General features: G+C 39.0%; 1 non-coding gene across 1 annotated transcript; it reads left to right on the top strand.

Moving 5' to 3' along the window:
- Positions 1-3,057: 3,057 nt before the first annotated feature.
- On the top strand, positions 3,058-3,129 carry trnaa-ugc. The gene has a single exon. It is a non-coding gene; the product is annotated as a tRNA-Ala (tRNA).
- Positions 3,130-8,849: the final 5,720 nt, after the last annotated feature.

Raw genomic sequence — 8,849 nt, 5'->3', positions numbered from 1 at the left:
TCTGCCTCATCTCCAACGTTCTTCTCAGTCTTCTATACGTTTGCAGCAGAGTGTCTGTTTGTCCTACCTTCATAACCTCGCGAGGTTGTTTCAAGTTTAAAAGTGTGTGCATGTTGCCCAAGATGCATGCGGCCCACCAGGCTGTCGCTGAGTCGTGGCTGAGTCACTGAGCCACACTGTCTGCTGCCTATTTCTGCTCCATGCCTAGCTGATGATGCAGCACACTTCCACACTGTTAAGCCTCACTACGGCCAATGAGCATCCACCCACTTCTTATAATCTACAGGGACTTATCAAGTTTCTCAAAATAAAAAGTAAACATAGCCTACATAAATATGCAAAGCAGCGCATCTTTATTATCAAATCTCGCCTCACAGCAAGAGGGTTCCAGGTTCGAATCCCGGTCTGGGCCCTTCTATGTGGAGTTTGCATGTTCTCCCTGTGCCTGCGTGGGTTTTCTCCGGGTACTCTGGCTTCCTCCCACAATACCAAAAACATGCACATTAGGTTAACTGGCTACTCTACATTGCCCCTAGGTGTGAGTGTGAGAGTGTGTGGTTGTCTGTCTTTGTGTGTTGGCCCTGTGATTGGCTGGAGACCAGTCCAGGGTGAACCCCACCTCTGCTCAGCTGGGATAGGCTCCAGCCCTTTATCTTCGTATCACATAAATTCTACAAATCTACTCATATTCTTTCTGTGATATTTATTTTATAATGTTTTTAAAATGTGTAATAAAGTGAATGTATAGTAATAGTAAAATGTAATGTGAACATGTTAATAAACATCTTTTTTACTCTCAGAGTGAGCCTTTCTTTTTCTTGTACTTTATTAATCCCAAGCTGGGAAATTACTTCTCTGCATTTAACCCATCACTGATTGGAACACACACAACACACACACAGGAGCAGTGGGCTGCCACTGTCAGGCACCCGGGGAGCAAATTGGGGGTTAAGTGCCTTGATCAAGGGCACATCAGCCAACTAATATTAATCACTCCACCACACCCAAAGTCTTCCTGCCAGTCTGGGATGGAATCAAACTGGCAACCCTCCAGTCACAAGCCGCTTCTCCAACCTCTATGCCACAGCTGCCAACATAATTTTCAGAATCAGTTTTATTGCCATGTATGTTTACACACACAAAGCATAAGGTATTGGCATAAGGTGCAAGTACAAAATATAAATATAGAATTAGAGCTGGAATTAGAATATTTACAATAAGAAAACAAAGTTAAAGTCTGATAAGAAAGATTAAAAAGTGCATACAGTGAAATGACCGGAATTTTAAAATAAATAATAATAATAATTAAAGCTGTGATGTGACTTTGACTTTGATTGATTCTAGCCATAATTAGTAATAAAACATATGATTTTATTCCAATTTCAGTTTCTGCAGGCCAATATTTTGACAATAACTGTATCTTGGATTGTGAGCTGATGCAAATGTGAGCAGCTAATAACAAACTGGGGCATTGTCTGGTTTACTTAAATAAATCAACAAGCCAAAAGCAAAAAATTAAATAAATAAATAAAAATGAATGCAGATTACTTAAAAAATGAGAAAGATTCAAACTGTTGGATAGCATTCATTTAACCACGCTTTATACACACTTTGGCTCCTCACCAACTGGCACAATATGATTTCCTTTTGGCTGCTGAAAACATTTGTTGCAAACTCCAGGAAATATAATTTCTGTTCTTCTGTACGTCTATTTCCTGTTCAGAAATACTTGTATGTGTTTTCTCTGTCAATACACGTGAGTCACTTGGTTTAAGAGCAAAAACAAATACGAACAGAGCAAATACAAGCTCACTCATATGTGTGACTATGACTAAGACATCTGGAATACACCTTTGGGATTTAAGAACAGCTTTGATCCTCTTTAATAGTGTGTGTGTGGGTGTGTGTGTGTGTGTGTGTGTGTTCCTGTAGTTGTGGGGACAAAAATCTGTTTACACCACAGGCCTCCACAATGTATATCATTAAATATTAGGGTGAAGACTTGCTTTAAGGTTAGGCTGAGGTTAGAGTTAGGTTAAGGTAAGGGTTAGGATTAGACAAGTCATGTTTAGTGTTATGTTTAGGTGGTGGTTAAGACTCCAGGAAATGAATGTAAGTCTATGTAATGTCCCCAAAAGAGATGGAAACACAACTGTGTGTGTGTGTGTGTGTGTGTGTGTTTGCGCTAACATAAGTTAGCACCTATCTCCCTCATAACTACAGTGACATCTGCTGGCTCCAGGTTACACTGACTCTCGTCTCTGTTTCTGCAGAAAGAAAATTGTCAGACTTTGTAGCGTCCTGTCTATATGAGCAACAGATGGAGATTATTATGCAAAGTCTCATTTGAACTCGGTATTTGAATTAAATACACTAAGCACACGCTGCATACAGTGCAGCAAGGGAAACCTGATTTCTTGTCTCCCTTCCACTCAAAAACATGGTTTGCTTCTTGTTACTTAATTTGGATGTTTGACCTTCCCTGTGCAGAATGATATGTATGGAGAGTCAAAGTGACGTGACGCCTTCAGGGACTTTTTAAGGAAATCAAAAACATCTTGTGTGCAGTTAAACTCCTGAAATGAAGAAATGTTTACATATGCACAGATTCTGGATTTCTTTAAAATTAAAATAAATACATTTTCTTTCAAATTTTTCCAAAAATTAAAAAGAAATCAAATATTGATGTTGCTGCTGCAGTGGCTACTGTCTCACTGTGGTCCACAACCAGACTAAGGCACTGATAAATCCAATTTAAATTATTTGAACCAATCAATAATAAAAATGACAATAAATGGGGGCAGCCGTGGCCTATTGGGGCCGTGGCTATGACCAGCGAGCAGTGAGTGACAGCCATGTAAAGAAAACTAAAAACTACCATGAAAAACTAAAGAAATCAGATTGTTCCTCTTTGAATGCATAGTGACTGTCTGAATATTAAACTATGTCCTTTATCACTCATGGACATCCAATTCAACACCCTCACTATGTTACTGCCATTATTAAATCCTCAGTACACATTAGGGTGAAAAATGTTGTAAACCTTAAGTGACAGTAGGGGATGTAGCTCAGTGGTAGAGCGCATGCTTTGCATGTATGAGGCCCCGGGTTCAATCCCCGGCATCTCCACTCCTTTTGAGGGCAGTCGTGGCCGAGAGGTTGGAGAAGCGGCTTGTGATTGGAAGGTTGCTGGTTCGATTTCCCCACCAGACAGGCAGGAAAAATTTGAGTGTGGTGGAGTGATAATGTAATGTCCCCATCCCCCATTAGCCGACCGCCTTCAGCAAGGCACTTAACCCCCAATATGCTCCCCGGGCACTTGGTGCAGCCCACTGCTCCTGTGTGTTTCACTGCATGTTGCATGTGTGTGTGTGCTTCATTAGATGGGTTAAATGCAGAGAAGTAATTCCCAGCTTGGGATTAATAAAGCAACTTAAATTAAAAAAAAGTGACTGGAGCTTATGTGGGTCAAAGTCTTCAGCCAAATTTAAGCCAAGAAGACCAAAAACTTCTATTTGTGAAAAAAGTCCTCGCTCAGTTTTAAAAAGTGTCATTTTCTAAATAAACTGTGAACCTACAATAATAAACCAAACTTCAGCATTATAACAGCAAACCAATTTACATAACTTCAAAAACAAGTGCGTGAATGTGGGCTGTAAGTCACATTACACTACACTATTCAGGCCCATTCTTTAATGTTTCTACAGAAACTGAGATGCCTCACTTTCAGGTACTCCCTACATCCATTAAAATGTCTGTTGCTCATGTTCATAATAATAGCCTAACATATGCTACATAACATCAACTCATTTTTAAATGAGTCCATCTACATCTTCCTTTGAGGAAATGTAAACCGTCTCACACAAAACCTAGAAATTTGTCCAAGGCCATGCCTCAGCTTCCTGCTTTGATATTCTCTTAAATGTCAGCTTCCTCCCCCCTTCACATTTCCGAAGGTAAGTGGAAATGGGAAAAGAAAAAACAAAACACAGTCTGCCAGCACTTTTTTAGACCTGAAAATTCAAAAGTTGTCATGAATAAATTGAAGGTGTGTTGGCTGAAGTGGCTGTCAGTCCATCGGACCAATGGAGCCACCTGTGGTTGTGATAATGAAATAACTGTCAGGCACCATGACTAAAGACCCTGGTACAGATGAATGATCCCACACTTATGACTCATTTTGTTACAGGAGCACAATGAATGTCATCTAGCGAGCACAATGAACATCCTCCATCATGTATTTTCTAATGTTTGGAGAAGGAGGGGGGGAGGGGGAGGGTTATATTGTTAAATGATTCTTGCACCATAAAGGACTAAAAATTCTCATTTTAATGTTATTATTATAAGATTATTATTCATGCATTTCATACTCAGTGACTAAGTGTTCATATAAAAGGTTGTCACACCAACTCAATCCACACTTCCATTTGCCTATTTTTTTTCCCTTTTATTTCTACATTCTTTTCCACCAAAAAGGTAGAAGAACAAAGGTCAGTGGTGAGCACTCAGTATTAATAAACCATGCAGGCAGAATGATGAGAGCATTGCCCCTCAAATTGTTATCAGTGATATGAAAAACTCATATTGCATTACACTGATATTTCATTTGGTTTGATAGGTGGACTTTTGGTTATCTCCAGGAAAAAGGTTTTAATTTTGGATGAAATGTTTGGTGGGGAATCTGATGATCTGCAGTGCTGACTTCCATATTGTTGTCCTTCCTCTCTGAGACTCCTCCTCTCGCCACAGCTGAAAGATACAGGCTGCGGAAACCTCATCTGTCTTTTACTTCCTACATCCAGAACACTCAACATAAGTATGGATGGATGGGTGCATTTACTTTTTTTTACCCACTTAAACCTGTTGCATCCACAGGAGCTACAATATGCACAAGGATAAACGGGATTGGTTTTCAAGGGATGCATTTTAATTGAGCATTTAGGAGTTTTTCTACAGAATCTCCTTTTATCTGACCATTATTTAATAACGTCAGAATTTCTATTTCTCGACTATGAGCTACTGATAAAAAATGAATTGATTCCACCGACATTTAGTTTAATTCCATGTCTCAATTCTCGATTCTTAGGGTAACTTTAGTCCCTCCCACATCAATCATTTTGTTGATGGTGTTGCAGGCTTACTGCGACGGACACTCCAATGACTCAAATGCCCTTCTAAAGAAAAGAGATTTGCTGTGATATAACTTTCAGAATGCAATACTAATTCTGCCTTCAACGGGTACCAGTCCACTTTCAAACACAGGAGCCTTAGAAACAGCTGTGGGCCATATATTTGTCTAGACCGCTTTGACCCATTGACCTTCATCAGCCAACTTCCACGATTTCTTTATTTAAACCAGTAACACGACCCTTAGACCCCATCCCATCTATGCTGCTTAAAGAAGTTTTATCTGTAACACTTCTCTACTAACAGACTATGTGCCACAGTTTTTTAGTAGCTGGACTTAAACCTCTCATTGAAAAGCCTTCTCTTGATCCAGGGGTTTCCATAAACTACAGACCAATATCTATATAACCTTCCCTTTCTCTCTTAGATACTTCAGAAAGCAGCTATGTAATGTGTGACTAGAGTGCTACTTTCCTGGGATGCAGGCTTACTTGTAACTAATTAAGTCTCCAGAAGTAGAATGGAAATTATTTTATTTTATTTTATTTCATTTTATTTTATTGTGTTGTATTTCCTAGAGTCTGGGTCTGCTCAGAGGTTTCTGCCCGTCAATAACTACTTTTTCCTCGCCACTGTTGGCAAGTGCTTGCTCTTTGGGAATGCTGGGTGCCTGTGTATTTAAGAGTACAATCTAGACCTGCTTTATCTGGAAAGTATCTTGAGATAATTTTTGTTGTGATTTGGTTCTATATAAATAAAATTGACTTCGATCAGAAAAGAACTGAGAACGAAGGGTTCAGGTTTAAGTTCAATATAAAGAATATGACTGGTGATATTCTGTATTTTTATTATTGTCCACAAATACTATTAACTAAAACCGACACTGCATTAGTCCAATGCATCCATTCCACTGCATTAGTTGCACTATGCCCCCAAAGTCTATATATTATATACTTAAGACGTAGATCTTTAAAAATCCATCACATTTATGTACTTTGTATTCAATAACTAACTTCCTGAAAAAACTGGACATAAGTAGCACATTTATTGGAGACTTTGTCTTTTAGCTGTGGATTCTTTTAATGTTATGCTGAGTATTAATGGCAGCCAAATGATGTGTGTGGGATTGATTCAAAATAAATCATGTTTGTCATAATTGGGCTGACCCAGTACATTAGAGATCGATGGCATGGAGCAATAAGCTCTGTCGAGCTTGGCCAATATTTGTTAATATCATTTCACTGTTGAATAATTTCAAATTAATATACAAGCAAATTAATATACAATCCAGTTGTTGAAGAGAGTGGAGCTGTGTGTCTAATGTGAACTAGCACTTAGGAATGAACATTTTCCCCCATGCTGGGTTGAGTGATGGGTGATAAGCACTAATAGCTTTAATGGAAAGCATATGTCACATATACAAGGATAAATAATAATCATGTAAACACATTTTTATAGCACTTTTTAAAACAAAGTTACAAAGAGCTTTTATGCACAAAAAAATTAACAGTAGTGTTAAAAAAAGAAATAAAGTAATAAAACATAGTTAACAACGATTAGGAAAGAGTTAGAGATTAGGAAAGGAAGAGAATTAAATTAAAATTGAGTTGAGCAAAGATGTTAAAGAGAAAATTGATTTTCTCTACCTGTTCTACAGTTGAAAGGCCAATAAAGAGGAAGACCAATCATACTAGTGACAAGATGAGAGTGAACAGCTGTCAGAGGACCTCTAGCACCAATCAGGCTCACAGTGATTTAAGAAATCTGAATTTTAGAAACCTAAACTCACTCTGTGGTGTGTTCAGAAAGGAACAGTGCAAATTATTCTCAACTATGGCAGGTAAGAGGGGCTCAATTTAGTTATGTTTGTTTCCTGCTAAAATATGTATTAAATCCACAAAAAAAATCAAATCCATCCATCCATTTTCTATACCGCTTATCTGTCAGGGTCGCAGGGGAGCTGGAGCCTATCCCAGCTGACTACGGGCGAGAGGCGGGGTTCACCCTGGACTGGTCGCCAGTCAATCGCAGGGCCAACACACAAAGACAGACAACCACACACTCTCACACTCACACCTAGGGGCAACGCAGAGTAGCCAATGAACCTAATGTGCATGTTTTTGGTATTGTGGGAGGAAGCCGGAGTACCCGGAGAAAACCCACGCAGGCACAGGGAGAACATGCAAACTCCACATAGAAGGGCCCAGACCGGGATTCCAACCTGGGACCCTCTTGCTATGAGGTGACAGTGCTAACCACTGCACCACTGTGCCGCCCACAAAAAAAAAAGCAAATCAAATTAGTTAATCAAAGGTTAGGTTAGGTTTAGCTTCCCACAAAGACTGAATACTTAAACCTTAGGCGTTGGAATATCTGACCCACAAGTTTCTCCACTTAGTTCAATTGAAGTATTTTGAGCCCAACACAAAGAGGCTGCCACAAATAAAAGTGCAAGTTTATATCTTGCTGATTCACAAAGACTGACAATCACATACACTCACACCTAGGGGCAATGTAGGGTAGCCAATTAACCAAATTTGCATGTTTTAGGGATGGTGAGAGGAAGCTGGAGTACCCACACAGGTACAGGGAGAACATGCAAACTCCACACTGAAGGGCCCAGAACCATACTCGAACCCTGAACCCTCTTGCTGCTAACCACTGCAACACCATGCAGCCCCTGCACAAATTCAGAGGAAATTTGGTTTGCACAATCTTAAATTAGGCATGGCTTATTACAACAAATCCAAATTTCGAAAATTTCATTCTTCTTACTTGTATATTCTTCAGAATTGCTTTTTTTTCAGCACATCCATTGATGTTTGACAAACGTTTACCTCACTGCAACATGTATTTTTTATCTTTACAACTATTTGGGCTATTTAACCTTCTTTCCTTTTTCATTTTTTTAATAATGGAGTTTTTAATAATGGACTCTAATGGAGTTTTTTATTTTGAATTTTGAACGTTAGCACTTAGGTTGCAAATCAGCTTAGGCAGATGGAAATGTCAGTAGTTTTGCAGATATTAGACAAACTGAAAATCGGACCTGTTTATGGCACAACATCAGGTCTTTTTTTTCTTTTTAGGATAAAAAGTAAAGTAAATGATGAGCATCAGATCCAAAAACTGAGCTGCACACTGTTTAATTACCACACACGATAAACTACTGAGGGAAAGCGCTGAGACATAACAAAGAATGCATACACAAAACCTTGACTGATCACAGACAGAAACATCAGAAGAGCTTTTGATTTTTTTGCAGCTACTTTTATCTGATTCATTATTTTCACCCCAAGATTATTTTTCTATGCTCATAGACTTCATTCAGATAAAAACAGCCCCCTGCTAGATGCACCATGAGGACATTTAATGAGGCTGTATGTCTTTGCTATGGTTCAGGGATCTGACTGTGGCAGGTTTGCAGAGGACTGTATATGGAGACAATTCAGGGTACAATTTGCAGGGATAACTGGCTCCCCACAATGCTATGCAGCGAGCAGTGAGTGACAGCCATGTAAAGAAAACTAAAAACTCTGTTCCCATGAAAAACTAAAGAAATCAGATTGTTCCTCTTTGAATGCATAGTGACTGTCTGAATATTAAACTATGTCCTTTATCACTCATGGACATCCAATTCAACACCCTCACTATGTTACTGCCATTATTAAATCCTCAGTACACATTAGGGTGAAAAATGTTGTAAACCTTAAGTGACAGTA

Source organism: Scatophagus argus, chromosome 11 (assembly GCF_020382885.2).
Source record: "Scatophagus argus isolate fScaArg1 chromosome 11, fScaArg1.pri, whole genome shotgun sequence".
In the NCBI taxonomy this organism is placed as follows: domain Eukaryota; kingdom Metazoa; phylum Chordata; class Actinopteri; family Scatophagidae; genus Scatophagus; species Scatophagus argus.
Note: the sequence above shows the minus strand (reverse complement) of the source record. Positions and strands in the feature narration are given on the sequence as shown.